Source organism: Contarinia nasturtii, unplaced genomic scaffold (assembly GCF_009176525.2).
Source record: "Contarinia nasturtii isolate CC-2019 unplaced genomic scaffold, AAFC_CNas_1.1 Cnas_scaffold_129, whole genome shotgun sequence".
Classification (NCBI taxonomy): Eukaryota; Metazoa; Arthropoda; class Insecta; order Diptera; family Cecidomyiidae; genus Contarinia; species Contarinia nasturtii.
Window position 1 is genome coordinate 11,185,722 of NW_022197486.1, and position 20,557 is coordinate 11,206,278.

A 20,557-nucleotide genomic window follows, 5' to 3' on the forward strand; every position below is an offset into this window, starting at 1 on the left:
CCTTGTTTTACTTATTCTTTTCAAGAAGAGAATTTGAACTTCGAAATTTTACAAGTTCGATGCGCTTTCAAAAGCAAAAAGGATCCATTGTATCTCACCGAAAAAAAAAATTGTTCGTTTCAAATTTAAAAAGTAGAATATGGTGTGAGCTGACCTCTGCATTTGATTTACTTGTCTGAATATCAAGTTGTACAATCTCATTTCTAGACGTTTTTAATCTTTTTTCCGTTGATAATCGTAGAAAGAAGAAGAAAAACTTGATCGTTTCAATTCCGAGATGAGAATCTATGTCTAGTGTTCGATTCTGTTCAATATAAAGTTGCCTCTATGCGGTGTGTGTATTGATATAATCGCGGGCGCATTTAGATTTTAGAAGAGGAATAAAAAAAGAAATAGAAGAGAGCGCAATATACCAATGATATTGGAATTAGCGATTTGTTGTTAATATTTCCCTTCGATAATCCGTTGATAACAAGAGCGGATAGTGAATATAAGTTTGTGCGCGTGTTCGCGTCTATTGTGAGTATCACACAAAATCCGTGTATTTTGGGCATGCATTTACGCTAAAAAAGAACCAGCTCGACTCAAATGTATTTACAATAAAAGCTAACGTTTCATATTCTCTTTTTGTGTCTGGCGGCGAGGGTATTTCAATCCTCACCGTTTTTTCCCTTTTGTGTGTTGTTCATCATTGGCTTGACTTGAGACACTCAATGTTATTCCATATGGAACTTCAATAAGCTGAATCTGGAATGAAAAAAAGGACGAACATGAACATAGAGATAGACAGAGAGATAGACAGAGAGAGAGAGAGAGAGAGAGAGAGTAGAAGAGATTTTATAAACGAAATGATTGCATGCAGATCCGGTTGAGCACTACTGTCTATAGTCTGCATCAATTTGACTTTCATATTGAAATTCAAAGAGTTTCTGTTTCTCGTCGGATTTATAGCGTTCTTCTTCAATTTTGGTATGTACTTTTTTTTCGTTCATCTTGTTCGATATGCGATATGTGTTTATTTTCATTTTCCGTCTTGGCTTTTCCTAGCTTCTACATTTGGGGCCTCAATTTGCCATTGTTCGTGTGTTTGACGTCTTGACAATCAAAGCAAAGGAAAGAATGAAAAAAAAAAACTTATTCACCGCCGAAAAAACCACGAGCATAATCTTCACGAGCGTTGCGTTTATTTCACATTATTTTTACACAATGCTCTCTCTCACACACACACTCGCCGACAAATTGACGATCTTCAACAACATTTTTTTTTTTGTCGAAATCGATTGTTTACATTGTACAAATGCATTTGCACACAAAGTAACTGACATTCGACTTACAAGATTTGTATTTTGCGGTTGAATCAATTTTAGTTTTTTTTTTATGCCAGCAATGTCGACAATCATCATAAGCCGTCGAGTTTCACGATTTTAAATCAAATCCACTTTTTTCACGCGCAATTTTGATTTGCAAGATGACGGGAGTTTTTTCCTTTCAATAGTGAATCGCATCGATTCGAACATTTTGATTCTTATACACCCTTTTTTGTGAGAGACATCAACGATGGAAACTCATTTCTAATCGTCACATTTAAAAAAAAATCACTGATTGATGAAACTTGCTTGATTTCGGGAGCTACGATTTCAACACCGAATCAAAAAGTTAAAAGTTAATTAAAGTATTGGCATTGAATTAGCTGCGATACTCAATTTTTTACGCAGTTTTTTTTTGTTCAAAGTGTGATGCGATTCAATAGAATTTTAACGAAATTTCTTTTGGAACGAAAGTCATCGAAACCCTTTTCTTCGACCGTCAAGTCAATCAACGCTTCTATCATTCAAATGACAATATTTAAAATTGAATTGTCCCCTTGAAAGAATGTTTTGAATAAATTTGCATGGAACTGATTTGGAGACAAAAGAGACACAGACACAAAAAAAAGTGTATTTGATTCGAAATGAAGAACCGATCAAATCCAGATGTTTTGTTTCACGAATATCGTGGCCCGTGTTTTTTATTGTCACAGTTTTCTTCTGGTTTATCGCATTGTCATATGTCGTTGATATTCCGTTATTTCTTTTCTATTTTTCTTTCTTTCGGAGAGCATGGGACAGCGCGCTGTTCCATATTTCATATCAGTTTTTTTTCTTCTCTCGATGGATACAGAAATGAAATGGTTGGCTTTATTTCTGTTATTGTAACATCTCGTGTCTCTTAACAATTCATGATTGTACTGTATTCTAGCACACTACAATCGACGATTATTCTTCTTCAATATGTACATATCGTCGAAAATTTGCCCAATTTTTCTTCTTGAACTGTTAAAACTCCCATGTGTTGGTAGCTTCACATTTTCTTTTTATTTTATTTTCAGATGGTTTTTCTCTGTTGATGTTTCGTGTGATATTCGCTTTCTCGTTCGAAAAATAGAGCAAAAATTGTGTTAGATTTCTCCGTTTCTCTCTCTCTCGCTCGCTCGCACCGCATTTCTCTAAGAAAAAAAAAATGGGAAAGAAAAGCGGCAACAATGAAAGCATCTTGATGTGCATAAATAATAAATGAAATATGTACGAAACATGCGAAGAAGAGAGAGTATGTTTGTGTGTCTTGTATTTCATGACAACGCCAACAAGATAAATATGAAATAAACTTGGATGAAAATCCAGGCAACATAATGTACCAAGAATACTGACCGTTTTGCTGACGTTTTTTTCTTCTCTTCTCTCATTGACAATGAAAGCCAATGCACAAAAACAACCCATATATTTCAGTTAATAAAGATTGGCAGTGAAGAATAGGCGAATCAAATAGATGAAAGACTTATTTAGACTGGGTGATCCCATATATTTACCAACGGCACATATACACATATTTCTTAACAAAACGACCAATTCGCACATGCACTTCATTTGTCTGAATGTTGTGCGCTTTGTGCCATTGTCTTCGTTGCCATCGCCACGACTGCCACTGTTTGCGTTCTCGAACATGAGCCTAGGCTATTTGCATTTTGAGCATATGTGTTGTACATTGGTTTTCGTCTGTTTTCATTAACAATCCTAGTCTCAACATGATGGCGGCAAATGTAATGATTTTTCTGCGTTTTGCTGTCAAGAAAATAAATTATATGGATCTCCGAATCGAATGTGATGTGCATTTTCATTCGATGTATCCATGTAGTATCAAGAGTGTTTCGTTCGGTTTGATTTTTTTCCTTTTCTTTTTGCGCCAAAAAAACCATACTAAGCATTCGTCGCAAACAAACAGAAAAAAAGTGTCTAATGTTGCCAAAAAGTGACGACAAAGGCAATCAAGCCTTTTCTGGATGGCTGGAGGGCGGATATCTCGACTTCAATAGAAAAAAAAGAGACAAAAACCGATACGCCAATAACGGTGGTATTTTAAAAGAACCAAACAAAATCGAACCAAATTTAATGTGCGCAACAGGCATTAGACGGTACTCGAGAGAAAAAGACGCCAAGAAAGAGAGAAAAAAGGCAATGTCAATGGCTGATCCATTTTAAAAATCGATTGCCATTTTATTTATTGTGTGTGCGGGTGTTTCGTTTGATTTTTCCTCCTTAGATAATGCTTGAATTTGAATATTTGATGTAACAATTGTTTTGTTTTCGTTGTATTTCCTTTTCTCTTATTTGTTTCGGTTGGCAAATGATAGCATTTATCATTCAGTTCATCATTAGACACAAAAGTACACTTGAGAGTGAAAAACTCCTCTCGTTCAAGACACACACACACGACACACACTTTTTCGGTTCTTTATCTAAATGCACAAACAAAATTCAAATCGTCACCGTCATTGTAGAGGGATGAAATGTAAAACGTGTCTCAAGGATTGCAAACGAGCCACCTTCTTTCTTGTTTCTTCTTCTTTTTCGACTTCTTCAAAACAACAAGTTTCAATTATTCGTCGAATTTGAGCCTTGAAAAAGATACTGAAATTCAGTCATTTTTAATGCCATTTCCGTTCTATGGTATCTCGTCTTTCCAAATAACTGGCTTATTTCGATGTTTATTTGCCGCAACATGCACGCAATACCGTCACATATCATGTCATGCACTCTTCGTTTCGTTTTTATCTATCACATTTCTTGAATGTAAACAAACCCTCCCAAAAAGAAAACGGAGCCGAATAACTTAAGTCTGATGGTTATATGCATACTTTATCTATGCTTGTTTTCAATCCGTCCATCACGTTTATTTCCATAGAGACAGTGTATGCGTTTTTTTTTTAAGTTTTACTGTCGTTGATGGTGTTTTGTTTGTTTCTTTGACATTTCTTTTCATCACTATTATACATACGATGATATGTGTTCGTTTTGGCAGAAAAAAAAATGTTTTCAGTTGTTGTTGTTGTTTTTGTCGCAGTGCATGTAAAATCAAATCCATTTAATATGTATTAGCATTTCGGAGAGTAAAATACCTTCCGATTTGATTATCTATTTGGTGAAAGCATTCAATTCAATACATACATTTGTCGAGTAAATAGAGAATGATGCACGACGGCTGGTGCAAAATGCGTGCTCCTTCAACTCTATCACTCTCAGTTTTCCCACTCCTTACTATCGAGCGCCTTGAAGATGTCAAACCTTTTTTTTTTGTTCCGGTTACTTGTTATATGTCTTGCATTCTTTGAGTTTCCTCCCTTTATCTTTTGCAAAAACTCGTTGTTTTCTTCTTTTTTTTTGTTTATTTTTATTTGTATTTTATTTTATTTTACGGGTGTTGATGCCATTGCTTGTTTGTCATTTTCTTTGTTCACACTTGATGTTGATTCGTTATTGTAGCGATAGAGCTAGAGATACAGAGAGAGAGAGAGAGAGAGAAAGAAAGAGAAAGAAAGAGAAAGACCCTTCTCACCATCATAGTACATGGTGTCTATGTTAGCCTGAATTTCAACTTCAAATCCGATGCTATTCAGATTCAAACAGAATAATTCTCTTTTTTTCTCTTTGTGCCTCATTCATTCCCTTATCGTTATTTTTATTTTCAATTCTGCACTTTTTGACGTGCTCTTGACTCTCTTCCTCTTATTCTGAGCTCTTCCATTTTTACTATTACTTCATCGTATTCCGTCAATTCAATGGCATCACATGTTAAATAGAAAAGTAAACATACGCACCACCGACACATTCCCTTTCTCTCTCTGTGTGTGTGCGCCATCAACCACGAAAATGAAAGACGTGAAGGACAACATTGACATTACACAAAGAATACGAATCAGTGTAAGCCACATATATCTCATTCAGAAAAAAAGGAGAAAAATGTAAAAAAGCGCACATTTCATATCAATGCATTGGTTTGTGTTCGCTCGTGTTGGCCACACCAATGCACCATCACTTTTTCTTCATCGTATTGAATAAACAATATTTGCAATTCAATCGACGAAAACGAAATATTTTCGCATTGTGTGCTGATGTTATTGCCATTTGTCAATTTGGAGTTGGTTCAATTCAGACGGCATCAAGTTGTTCGATATTCGTTGTATGACAGATTTCTGATATTGGGCCAAAAGCCAACAAAAAAAGGTCAAATGCGAGCCAATGAAAAATTTGAACGACCATATATATCTAAGCATGTTTCATCAATGAAAAAATCATATAGAATTTATTTATTTATCGTTTTCATTTTATTTATTTGTAAACCGATATGAATGCGATGTGTATGATTTAATTTAAAGCGAATGGAAGAAGAAAAACACATATTCACAATCTCTCAATATTCTTTGTGATCACAAAGTTTATTCGGTTTTTTTTTGTTCAATTTTCAATCATTTTTTTTAAGTCGTACGAATTATAACATTTAAGAAAAATAAAATTAAACAGAAAATATCTAAATGAAAGGCATCTTGAATAATTCATTTTTTTTTCTTCTCTATAATCTGCAGAACGGAAATTCGAGTTGATTGAAATAAGGTAAGCTGATTAATCTATTATCATAAGTGAAGTTGTCGGTGTCAATGTTCTTTTCGATTTTAATTTAATAAATCTGTCGAAAAGAAAAATAACATGCAATTAAATTATTTCTAAATTGATAATATTTTTTGAACGATAATGTTTGTGGTTCTTGAGTGGTCTCTCTATTATCATTAAATTATCATTTTTATTTGTGTTGGTTTGAATTTTGAAATGAAAATGGCTCGCGTAATGGTTGGTGTATAATGTTTAAGTACAGCATGGCCATTTTCATCCATGTGAACGTCAAATGTTGAGACTTTATTTTTCTCTTTTTTTTCAATAAACAAAATACTTGAAGCAGCAAACACAGTTTTCAAATTTAAATAAATGGTCGAAGTGTTGAAATGAGAAAAAGACTAAACATAAACTTAAATATCAATTTTAATTGAAAAGTTTAAATGTGTCGGTAAAATTCATATAATCGATTTGTTAACACAATCATTAACCCATAGTCATTTCGAGCAAACACATGTTGAAAAATGCACTTTTTATCATTCAACAACAGAGAAATTGAAACTAAAAGACACACACAGAGAAAGAATGGTTTGAGATACGGAACGGTTTGTATATTGGAAGACACTCGAAGTGAAAATTGATAATAATTAGAGATGTAGAACAATCAGGGAACATACGGTGAAAGAAATATTCCAGACGCCGTCTCACGATTACGTTCGATTAGTTTTCATCTCCGATTACATTTTCAAGTGAGTCAAGTCTGAATAGATTTCCATACGTCGGCATTTTATGTTTAACAAAATGTTTTTATCAATTTGTTTCAAGACAAAAAAAAAAGTTATATATTTATATTATTTCGTATCGTTTACCCGTTTCAAGTGAAAGAGTGAGAATGGCATAAATACGGCGGATAATCGTAAAGGCAGTCATTGAAATTGATGATTGACATTTCGATAAGTGGCTGATATTTTTTGTTGATTTTGAGCCACACACATGCAGTATAAGTTCTTGCAATTCGGTCGATATACTCGAACACCGTATTCAAATCATGCTACATTCAGAACAAAACCTTTGATCTCAAATCTATGTAACAAATCGAATGAAATGTAGTACATGGAATAGAATTGAATGGAATAAAGTCTTTTCAAGTTATGTACGCGTACACGGATTTCGTTCACTTATCAGTCTGGAATATGAATTATTATGAATAAAGAAAACGGATCAGAATATTTAATAAGCGAAACGCACGAAAGGTGAACGAGACTCTTCTTTTTTTTGGTTATTTTGTTCGCAAAAAAGAGCGAGAAACACGTGCTCAATTACGTATGCGAGCGAAAAATCAAAACAAAATCATCACCATCAAATACAATCGGAAGAGAAAAGAACATATAGCCTCCGAGCAGATAATCCAAAGTGTGTATCATATGACGTCCTAAATATGAGAATTTATGTGCACAAAAACATTTAAGCAGGTCACGAACCAAACTCCGATACACTGTCATGAATATATATTTTGTTGTTGTTGTTGCTTCTTCACTAAGTTATTGATATCGAACGAACTTTCTTGAGATTCGAATAGTCACATATTCTATATCGTCGATCTAATTTTGGATTTCTCATTCGTTCTTCAATCTATTGTTGAATAAGTTCAATTTTTGGTTTTATCGCCCGACTTCAACCAAATGACATGAATTAAATACATCGGTAACTCATTTTATTCTCTAACATTTACTTGTGTTTCTCATATTTGATTTCAATTTTCTTTCGCTCCTTCAAACTCGGATGTGGCTCAGTGTGGCTATAGTTTATTATTAGTCGACAAAATGATTTTTCCTATATCATTTTCATATCAACAGCAATGGTTGGAATTCGTTCTTTGGCTTTTAAAATGATTTTCACACCGGCTTAACTGTATGTAGTTGCTACAGTATTACGAACATTACCATCATCATGAGCTGCAGCAAAAAGATACCGAAACTGAAAATCCATCTTTAGAAAAGGTGCAAAAAACACATACACACATATTGATTGCAATAGAGAATAACGACAAACATCGTTCGGATGACAGTGTCAATAGACATGACTTACACACATGGCATCGGTGCGTGTGAATGGCTTATGAATCACACTACAAAATGCGCTATTGAAAATTCATAGCATTCACATCAACCGGCCGGATTTTGGGTTTTCCATTTTCACACACAGTGATTCACCGTAAATGTATCAACATACATATTCACGACAATATCCAACTTCCTTTAGGCTTTTGACACATATTTTTTTTTTGTTCTTGTTGTTGTTTCTGCTACTGCTGTTGCCCCGATTATCCTGTGAATATAAAAGAGCCACAGGAGTGGGTGTGATGGTAAATGAAAGAGAAGAGACAAAGGACGAAAGTGAGCGAGAGTGGGATAGAGTGAGAGAGAGAGAGAAAAAGCAGAAGAAAGGAAGAGAAAGCACGGCGACAGAATGCAAGAGGAAAAAATATTATGGCAAAAGCCACTAAACCAGCCAAAAAACATACATACACACTCTTTCGACCAAAATAAATGAGATTGAGCCGTCGTCGATTGGCAATATCATGATCGATTGTTGTTGTGCACAGCATCTATTCATTCAAGTCAATTCGTGCGTATGCAAGCGCCGCAAGCCTTCATCAAAATGGATATTTTCGCATGCGGTATTTTTTGGCATGGCAAGGGTTATAGCAAATATCTCCACATCTGTGCCATCTACATTATTCGGTTTTGGGTGTTTTTCTTCTATTGAAAATACAATGAATAAAGCAAATCATTATTATGGATCGAAAACAAAACGCTTCGACAATTCATAAAATTATTTAACGAGTTTCTTAAGAAGAAAAGAAAAGTGACGGAGTTTTTGCCTTTTATTCCTAAACAATTTGCTGAATTTTGAATTAAAAACGACAAAAATGCAATTTAAATACACACACCGTGTAATTTTGTGGAGATGCACAATAGAGAAAAACCAGTTTCCAATTATAAGATAAATCGAAATTTCCACTGAACTTGTACGTATTGAATTGGAATGAATCAGCAAAAATTGTGTGCAAGATGATGTTTATTTTCGTGCAATATATATGACTTGCTGTCTTTTGCATCGCAAAAACTTAAATTCTCACGTTTTGAGAATGAAAATAAACGAAATAAAAAATATATAACGAAACTTATTAAAATCACCAAGAAGAAAATCACAGAGGAGAGAGAGAGAGAGAGAAAGAGACACTCAAACAGCCATTGTCATGGGGGTCCATGAAAATCAATATTAAATAAAATTGTACGAAAAACTTTTCACATTCTTTCTTTTTCTCCTTGTATTTATATTCGCCAAAAAAATGTATGTGAAGACACAACACATGGTTTGCCGTGTGTATGCAAAACTTGGTACACAGTACTTTTCATCACTGCGATTGAATTTTACCCATCGCCGAATCGTTTCGAATTTATTTCCGGAGATCAATTCGCATATGGGCACAATACATGACATAAAGTCAAAACTCCGGCGTCGCCAACATATTTGGGCACGATATGCCATTCAATCGTTCCATTGAATTTTGAAATTCTCGCATCCGAATAAAAAGGAACACTATGCATACATGAGAACAGGGGAAAAATACATTTGATAAAGACGAATATTCAGACGCATTTCCACAATACGGTGCCATATATGAAAGCCAACAAAAACGAAACCGAAAAAAAGAGAGAAAAAAAAGAAATAAACAACAAACGTTTTATCACTTTACTTGCCGTTTAAATCTATTTACATTCATTTTATTTGTCGCTTTGGTATATATATACGTTTTTCCAATGGGCCTCGTCGTTTGGTCGATGCTCGATGATTTTATATTTTTTCAAGTGTTCAAAATCGATTCCTCGCATACACGCACCACACCAACCACTAGATGCGCTACGGTTTCGATTAAATTATCTATTTAAATAGAGTGAATTTACAGCAGTTGTCCCAGCATTTCACTTGTTTTCGGTCTTTTTTTATTGGGACTCTTTTTGGTACGAAGCGACAGGCACTTTATTTGGCTCTTAAATTTGAAAGATGAAAAGAGACAGAGAGTGAGAGAGAGAGAAAATAAAAATACACGATTTTCGAGAAGAATGAAGAGTTCCTTTTAACACAAAGCACATCATTTTTTAACCGCATTATATATTGAAGACAAACGGTGAATGGCGCATTTCACGCACTCAACATCCATTCAATTGATATGAAATGCTTCAATTTACTGACAGCTGTTTGCCGTTAAATGCCTTTTAAAAGCAAACCAATTTCTTTTCAGCGTTTTGATGTTAATTAGGAACGTATGCGACTAAACTATTTTCACACCAGATTTCGAGGTGAAACAAAGTAAAAAAAAAAATAACGCATCTCAAATGTGCGTAGAAACAAAAGAATCCCATTTATAAAATCACTTCTCTCAATCAAATCCCAACACAGACACATACGTGTACGCTGTTTCGTTTGGGTCAACAAAAGTCACACGACTCAATTAAATGCATTCCTTGTGGCATTTTTGTTTGTTTGAGATTCGAAAAAAAAAGTGTTTGATGTTTGTAGGAAAACACAGTTGAAAATCTCTTTTGAAAATAAATTCAAACAAAAAACTAAAGCAACTCAAAGTCTTTTCGGCGACATTCAAACGAATATTTCTCTTTTTTTTTTTCTTTCAAATGAATTAAAGAGATTTTCACAGAAAATACCAAAAATTAACAGACTAAAGTGAATTTTTCTTGTATATACTTTTTGCATTCAATCTGCCTATAAAATTTCACATGACACTGTAAAAGAAATGGCTTGGATAAAAAGATAAATTTAAATTAGAAAATATTCTAAATGATTCTGTTTGTTTAAAATTAATTAAACATTAAATATAAACAGTTTAAATTGAAAGCATTCTTTTGAAAAAAAATGAATGAAAACATTATTTAAAGTGGATTTGTTGAAAATAAAAATGGTTTCATTCATAGCCATACATATAATATTAATGAGTAGGAAAAGGATATTGACGGAAATGAATGTTAGTGTTTGTCTGTTACATTTTTCTCGGCATCAATGCAATGCGGTGGTAAATCAATGACAGTAGTGGTGATCATTACGTAACCATTGACAAAAAATACCATTAAAACAAAGTTGTTGTTGTTTTTCTCTCTCTGCTAACTGTCTCTTTTTTATAGTTTGAAAATGTGCTTTGAATTTAAATTGGGTAGATCCATTGAACACGGTTTTTGGCTGTGTTATTTGTATTGCAGTTTTGTAACATTGAATAATAGCAAAATTGAGTGAGTGTTGTGCCTTGCTTTTGGCTGATGATATGTGAGTGATTTGGCTTGAACAGATGTCGTTGTTTGACCATTTCCACATATTTTGCGGTTCTATTTCACTTAATTAAACATAAATAACGAATTTCAATTCATTTACTAAACCAGAAAACATGCACGCACGCACATAAATAGTTAAGAGTTAGCGGTGATGTGTGCGGTTTTAAAATCGATTTTTGTTTGATTTTAATCAATGACGAGATGTGAGCAATCGACTGTAATGGCCAATCTCTCATGTTATCGCCGTAGGTTTTAAATTGATAAAATAATCGTAATTAATGCAATTTCAAATAATTATCAATTGATGTCTCTATGAATTTGAATTAATGTCATTTTGCTATTTATGTGGTGTGACTATCCCGCAGCGCATGGCTGCTACTAGAATGCCACTAAACGCACAATTTTTTTTTTCAATTACATCACTCACTCTCGACTATGCATAAGTAATGTACCACCTATCTGCCCACAAAAAAGCGACCGAAAAGATAGCGAGAGAGGGTGGGAGAAAATACGAGAACACACACACATTCATTTGCACAAGAGCGTTAATTATTTCCTCTTATTGAATATATTCGAATTTATTTTTGGTACTTTACTTCAATGGCCAAAATGATTGGCTGCAAGTGGCGAAATGAGTGGTGTGTGTGTGTGTGTGCGCGCCCGAAAGAGTACACAAATGATTCATTATAATGGCCATTTGTTTCAGCACTGTATTTCAATTATATGACGTTCGAAACACAGAGTCTGTGCTGCTCATCGTGTTTATTCGACACTAAAGAATCTATTTAATTCTTTTGTTTGTTGTTATAACTGCTTTTGATGATCGCATATGTTTTTGAAATGAATTTTTTGACAGTAGTCACAAACGTTAAACATTTTACTGAAACGAATGTAGAATGCATGCGAAAATGTGTCCTGTGGCCGAAATCAAAAACAAAAACACTGAAACTGAAAATGAGACAGAATGCAAGCGAGAAATGACAGGAACAAAAAAAAAACAATGAACGCGTGACAGTCTAGGTGAGACGAGCTAATGGCGAAAAAATACGGCGACCAAGAGGAACAAAAACAATATTTGATATTAAATTCGTTAACACCATCAGCTTTCAGTCATGCATAAATATTTATACACATGTATGAAAAATGCACATTTGCGAAACATGGAAAAAAAGCATTTGAATGCAGTATGTGAAGCGAGCAAACGCGTCCACGTTCATATTCTCTCTCGTACTTGTCATATCTATTCACGTAGACACGCCACTCGCCTGTCCATTTACTTGTGCGTGTGCGTCCGCACTGTGGGGCATTCTATTTGGACAATTTGCATTTGACCAAAAAAAAAAAAAAAACAAAAATTGCACGGCCGCCTATATGTTTTTAAAATATTTTCCATACCATATATATTCGTGGAAAAAAAGCAGGAAAAAACTATTCTTGAAATTTTATTGTGAATTCATTTTTTTTCGGTGATGTTGACGTTGCTGTTGACGTTGTTGTTGTCGATGTTCGTACACTGGTTTGTGTGCGATAAAGCACAGGCTATAATAATGGAATCTCATGTACGAAAATATTAATTGCATGGCAGTACATCTCTCTTACCCGTCACTCGTTAGTCGCGACTTGCCACTCGGCTATTTCATGTGGCTTTTTTTTCTCTCACTCTCCGTATAAATTGTTTTGCATGAGATTGTGCATCATCGTCATCATCAACGCTGTGATACAGAATCCTGAATATGCGACCGTTTTGATTTCATTTTCATATTTTATTGGCCATGTTGAACCGCGCGATTCCATTTATTGTTTGTGTGCGTGCGCTTTGACGCTGGTTTATTTTTTTTTTTCACCAGATTTGTAATTATTTATTCACTTCATTTTTGACCGGGGCTCATTTTTACAATGAAAATACAACATTCGCTCTCTGCTCTCTCTCTATCTCATCACCCTCCCTTTCATCGCACGAACATACATACTATTTAATCGTACAAACACTGGAACGGCACCAATAACAATAAAATTACCGAAATGAAAATTGTAATTTTATAAATTAAATATAAAAATAAATACAAATTAAAATTTTTAATTGCGATGATGATACATGACTGAACAGTGCAAATTGATATTAAACAACAACAACAACAAAAATGGGGAAAAAAATTCGCACACACACACATGAAATACAACCTTTATCCGGCCACACACAAAGAATTAAATCAAAATGATCGATGCACATTCCAACCGCACTCAAACGAAGCAATTTTTTGTTTTTATGTTTGTTGGAGATAAAAAAAAATATAAATATGCACGCACATTCAATCCAATAATGTCAATTTGTTTGACATGAGGGAAAAGTGCAAATGAGATCAAAATAATTCAACAATTTTTAAAATTCATTTCACTCAGTCTACGTAAATTGTTGTTTATTAAATGTGTTATTGTTATTTAAAAAAAAAATAAACCAATGACGAGGATGGTGTGAGATGAACCGGGATTTTTTCATCCGTATTTTTCCAACATTTAATTGAAACCGGATGCGAAAACCAATTGAAAAGATGCCGGTGTTGTTATATGCGCAAAGGTCTCATTTATTTATCTATTTGTTTGATTTGGAATTATTCAAAATAACAAAAAAATTTTTTTAAATTAAAAACAAAGAATATTTTGGTTCATAATTTAAAGAAAAAAAAAATGTCTTCGAAAACTACAATAACTTTCTCACCAACTGAGTTAAAAACTGTATAATTCGGGTGTTGCGACAATTAAAATAATTAATTTTTCCCCATTCGCATTTATGTTTGCACTTTTTCATATTCTTATACATTCATGACTTTTAATATGATTGCTGTCTGAAAATTGTATAATTTTTTTTTTCATTTTGCACTCTTTCGTGCTCGAGCGTTGTTCATTGCATTTTTGCGATTCACTGTTACTGCAAAACCACTTGAAGCTCTAAGCAATTTCGTTAATAAGTTTTAATTTGTTATTCATATGCATGCAATAAAGCATATAATTTGAAATGAAAGCAAACCCCAAAAAGGCCGACCAACAATGCACTTTAAATAGTTTTATTGCATTTTTCACTTGTCTGAACGATGAACGAGAGAAAACGAACAAGTGTAAAGTTTAACAAATTCAGCGCTGAGATTGTAAAATATAATAGTAGTTCTCATTTTAGTTTATTTGAAGTGAAAATGGATATTCAAAAAAATGAGACAAACACATAGTGTACAGTGTTTAAATAGTTTTCGACTTGTGTGTAATATAACATGTCTGCCAGAAGTCTGAAGAGTCAAATTGAAATAACTTACATTCTGTCTACTATTCATTCAATTCATTTTAATTTTAAAATAGCATCCATAGATGGATCGCATTTTTGTGCAATAATTACCAAAAATAGATAATGGAGTAAAAGAAGAGTAAGAAGGGCACATGCGATGAAAGTTCCGCTTTGAACATAAATATTTCCGAAAAATATGAACCAAATTAATATATAGAAAATTTCGTGCTCATTATAATTCATGTTTAATTTATTATTCTGAAGTGTTTTCGTCTCGTCATCGCTTTATACATATGTATACTGTGAAAGGATATTTCGTGTGTGGTGCGTATCATTGAATTTTACATTTGGATTCAACTACCAAAGATAACGAGAAGCGCAACGAACTTTTATTGAGTCACTTTTTTCGGTATTTTTTCTTCTTTTTCAATTATTAATACATAATTCAAAATGTTCAATGATTTGACTGGCGAATGAGAAAAAGAATTATTGATTATACTCATGGAATGCGCTATTAACAAGACTTTCAGTTCTTTTCTCTACAATCAAGAATATTATCAATAATAGAACTTTATATTACTGTTGGTCCCTCTTTAAAATGTTAACAATGTTAAATCGTTGAAATATTGAATGTTGATTGTCTTAAACACATTGCAATGTAAATTTCAACAATTTGTCGAACAAAAAAAAATGTGGGGCGATGATCTCTTTGATTTACCACATGGGAATTGTATGACATGAAAAGACATGGCCAAGTTTTATGTTGATAACCATCGCTGCCAATCTGAATATTTTCAATTCATCAATGGATTGATTTTGTTTTGTTTTGCTTTCTATCTTTCTCTTTTTTTCGCTACATGGAAAGGGAGAACGACTTAGGGAGCGACAATTTTGTCGTAAAATAATGAAAAAGGAATGGAATGTTGATATGATGCAAATGGTCATAGAGTTGATTTTGTTTCGTAAAATGTAGATGGTTATCAAGTGAAATGCTTTCGAAGGGTATCGATTGCCATGGAAATTGACATAAAAAAAGATTATGATACGATTGACGATAAAAAAAAGTAAAAAAAAAATATTCGATATATGTATCGAACGATTCATTTCATCATAAAAACCATCAAATGTACTAAAACTGTTAGCGTGCACCGTGTTTCCCTCCGGTTATGTTTTTTTTCTATCTCTCTATCTCTGGACTGTGGAAGAGAAAGCAGAATAGATGAGATTTTATGATAAACCTGCTTGTAAAATATCCGATTTGTAGATAGCGCACACACACTCACACTGATATACCGTCGATCATCATCTGGTTCTGGATGGTGTAAAACTGCAATCACATCGAAATAAATTACGGACTGGATATGCATTTGGTGACACATCGCACATCGTAATTGAAATTGCTGTCAAGTCGTGCAATTCATTTTCACCACTAGAAATTACCATCGAAAATCGGCAAAAATCCCATCAACATTTTGTAATTGTATTCATATTCTCGGCAATAGTCTGGCATATACACACACACATCACAGTAATAGCAGTACCATCAGCAGCTGCTGCCACCACTGCCGCCATCATCGTTGTCGTCGTCGTCATTGCGAAGTTTTGTGAATATGCACACGTTGCCTGCAAATGGACATTTTAAGCGTTTTGCGGTAGATGTGTGCGCTCACCTTCGAAAGCATTTTGATTGAATCGCACCAAAGATAGCCGAAGTGGTGTGGGAGACGAAAGAAATTTTAATCAGTTGGTATTAGCTGTATTATGGAACGTTTCGATGTTGTGAACACATTAAGCCAAAGATTACAGACCCAGTGAATGAGAAATCATTCGAATTGAATTTCCATCAGCGATGATGATGATAATGATGATGATAACTCATACCGATGTTTGAAAGCAACGAACGGTTGCGGTTTCTCCAAAAAGCATCTGTCAATGCTGGTGTTGCTCGATTTGCATGGCATTGGACTCAAGTGCATATTATCGTGCACATATAGAATGATAGATGCACATGATGTATCTTTTTGAATGCAAGTATTAGTTGATTGGCCATATATATATTTGTCATTGCTTGTGTAGTTTGCCAATATGTGCAATACCGCAGTCCAATCTCGCAAATATTTCAAAGTGAAAATAAGCCACTTTAAGCACAACCGACCGATCTATAGATTTAAGATAAGTGATATCGCTTTTCAGCAGATTTTTGAATGGGCCCAAAATGGCGAACTTCATTCCATATATACGTGCAATAAATTTCAATTTTAATTTGAACTACTTCATTATCAAATAGGACACGAATCGTTTCGAACGAGTGAATGAGACGGATTGTAAGAGAGTAAGAGAGGGAAATACTGTTTAAATGTATATTTGGGAGTTTGATGTGTAACATGCAATCGGCCATGCAAACTGATTGAATCCATCGAGCTTGATGGTTTTACCGGCTGATGCATCGTCATTTGCTTAACCAATGGGACTATCCATGTCGACACATAAGCTTTTCCATGCGTCACTTTTTAAACGGCATTTCTTTTACTCTCTCGAACGATAAATCAAATTATAGTGATGCTTTTCAACTTTGTACCACTTTTAGTCGGTCTGGCTTTTTTTTCACTTTCATCATTTCTCGCCTCTCTGTCATTACGACACATTTTTATTCTGCTCCCTCATTCTCTTGCTCCTATTTTCAACTCTCATTTATTCAATCCAATTCACGATTTTGCTCTCAGTCTTTCACTCTCATTATTTCATTCTTTCGTTCGGTTGGTCAGCAGCTGCCCGTTTACATGCACCAATTTAATTTCTCATGTTAACTCATGATTTTCGCATGTTTATGATGACGTTTTTGCATTAAAATGCATAATGCAAACGTTATCTCATTGCCAAATTTGGGTATGTAGTTTTTTTTAAAAGTGAATTTTTGGATTTTTCGCTTCGTGTTTACGCACATTTTACATTTCCGTATGGGCAACACGCCAAAACAGCCCCGGTTAGCAAATATCCTAATTGAAAGATCCATGCATACACACACACACAGAGAGAGAGAGAGAGAAGATTTACCGAAATATTCAGGACAATTGGATTTATTTTCTCGACTACATAATTTAAATGGATACAGTTGCTGCAGTGTAGCGACACATATTTTGGTTCCAACAAACAAACTAACGAATATGAATAACAAAAAAAGTGCATTAAATTTGGGCTCTTCTCTAATACTTTTAATTTGGTTGGTATGTTCACAGCGCACTTCATATATTTGATTATGTAATGTTCATGTCATTTCCTTCATGTTTGGTGCTATTATTCAAAATAAGCAAATTTCTCTCTCTCTCTCGCTCCATCTCTTTCTTGTCCATCGTTCACCGACCACGATGTACTTCTACTTCTTCTGCATTTTATTCGAATGTTGTGTGGGTAATTTGAAACGAATGCAATTGAATTGATGACAAAAAAAAGAAGAAAAAAGACGAGGAAGAAAAACTGCTGATTCAGTAGCACAGAAATACTTTATGATATTTGATTTGGAAAGACGGCATTTTTCATTCTCGATTTAATGAACTGAAATATGATTTGGTTTGGTTTTTTTATTCAATTCTCAAAACTCGAACCAATAAAATATGGTGGCTACCTATTTTGCATTGAAAACCATGAACTTGACAAAACATACAATAAAACGGATCATTAAAGAATATGGAATTTTGATTTTCGGAAGATGACAAAAATAGATACAAGTCATTGTGCGTTGGCTTATAAAGTACTCAACCAAAATATATGCTTCTATTGTGCGCACACTTAATAGAAAACACACACTCACACACAGAGTTCTAATTTTCAATGGTTTTGAGCAACAAATTAGATGGACAAACGATATGGTATTGTGTATTTTGTTCATGTTATTAGTTTGACAGATTTACGTAACATTCGAGACAATTAGACTCGCCCACCATTACTGGTTGTCGTAGAACAAGAACGATAAAAAAAAATAAAAAATAAGATCCAGAGAGAGAGCGAACACTAGAGGAAGCCAAACCATAAAAAATGTGTTTAAATTAATGCGAACGTTGTGGTTGTATATTACTTATGGTTAGTTAATGTTATGCATAAAATCGATTCTCGAAAAAGAAAACTTGTTGTCGGTTTGCTTTTAGTTCTTTTCTTTCCATTTCAATCTTCGATCATTCATTTTAAATTACGGCTAATTTTTCAACAGCTTTGAATGGTCGAAAACAAAAATTATGAATTCTATTTGATAGATTCATATAAATAACCAAGTAAATTATCGTGTATTTCCATAATATTTGTCGTAATTTTTCATTTCGATACAAAAACAGTGTATTTTAATTTACTTTTATTGGACATTAATATAATAGAAATTAGTTAAATTAGAAACACGTCACACAAAATATATCAGAAGAAAATCAAAGAAAAAAATTTTTATACCAAGAATGAAATGAAGGAAAGGTGGAAAAATACACCAGAGATTATAATCATTGTCCAAAACTCTCTACGCTACATAATGATGATAATGTATAGAACTAATGAGAAATGAAAGAAAGTATCTGTCATAAATATCTTTTAATGGTTTGTCGTTGAGCATTTTGAATTTAAATTCTCTCTCACTCTCTCCCATTCCATGTGTACACGGTTATTTTGTTCACGCCAATGCGCCGCGTACATATTTTAAGTAAATAACTAAGTTGTACGATGCAAATGAAATGGGAATTTGATAAAAAGCCGGCATCATTCTCGGTCACAACTAAACACAAAAAGGGAATTTTGAATGTCACACAGCAACAAATGCGATACACAAAATGATATTGAAATGAATTATGAACACGCGCTCGCCCGATGCTCATTTAATGTGTGCTTGCATTTAGTGTGCTGGCTAGATTTTTGATGGTGCTCCCGAGGTGATTTGCACTGATTTCCATAAATTCATTACCGTGCTTGTGAGCACCCGTTCAACTAAAATTAGGAAAATGACAACAACAAAAAAAATATATACGAAACGATGAACTACTCTCGCCGTCGAGGGAACGAAGCAAAAAAAAAAACCCTCACAACATGTATACATTATATCAATTGCAATATTGTTGTTACATTGAAGTTTCGGGTGCATTTTCTAGAGATAATCATTTAAATTGCGTCAAAAGGGGAAACATTTGAATTTCGGTAATAATGTAAAAACAGAAATCTTGATTTAGTAAATGGCAAATGGGTACAGTCACTTGTCAAATATGCGAACATGGTACTTTTTCGGTTGAGTGTATCTATTTTGGTGTCGTTTATATCTATTGCATCAAATCGAGCAGATAATATTATTTGCATGCTCAAATCTTTAAAGTCACAATATTTTCAATAATTTCAAGTTGGTTCCATTTCGTCAACATCGTCTTCGACCTTAAAACAGAAGGGCATCTTCTTGCAAAGAATGTGGTCTTATTTAAAATCATCTGCATCCGCAGCAACAGTCGACATGAAGAAAAAGGATCCAAATGAAAAAATTAATATTCGAAATAACTTAATCCCCTGTTTTACCTATTTTTCAGTTGAATATGGAATTCGCTGTGTGGAAATCCCCCTATTTGTAAATGAATGAATGAGCCACCAGCCAAAAAACAAATCCATTCGAAAGAAAAAGGAAATAATTTCTTGAAAGTCGTCATCATCGTTGTCGTCGTCGTCGTCGATACGATTGAATTGCAAAAACATGTAAATTGTTGCCACGAAACCAAGCCCAAGATATGCGCTCATGTATCAAAGTCTCTGCTCATGACTTTTAAATAAGTTTCATAACTCAAAGCTATGCACTGAGTGAACGTAAATAAAAACAGAAAATAAGATGAAGACGGGAAAAAAGTACACAGATGTGTTACATCCCGAAAATTCTTCACAGTATTCACGAAAAATGTAATGCAATGCCACACCGTTGATGGTAATGCCAAATACATTCTTTCTTTCTCTATCTCTGTTTCTCTCTCTCTCTCTCTCTCTCTCAAACACACACATTCTATTTCACT

The 20,557-nt window shown here is 33.9% G+C and overlaps 1 protein-coding gene across 3 annotated transcripts in view; it reads left to right on the forward strand.

The window, feature by feature from the left end:
• LOC116345424 (protein slit) overlaps positions 1-20,557 on the forward strand; it is a 312,643-nt gene that overhangs the window by 148,019 nt on the left and 144,067 nt on the right. For all 3 annotated transcript variants that reach the window (XM_031774763.1, XM_031774784.1, XM_031774773.1), the window contains one exon: positions 5,897-5,924. The gene's annotated coding sequence lies outside the window, so the exon portion shown is untranslated. The remainder of the gene's footprint in view (positions 1-5,896; positions 5,925-20,557) is intronic.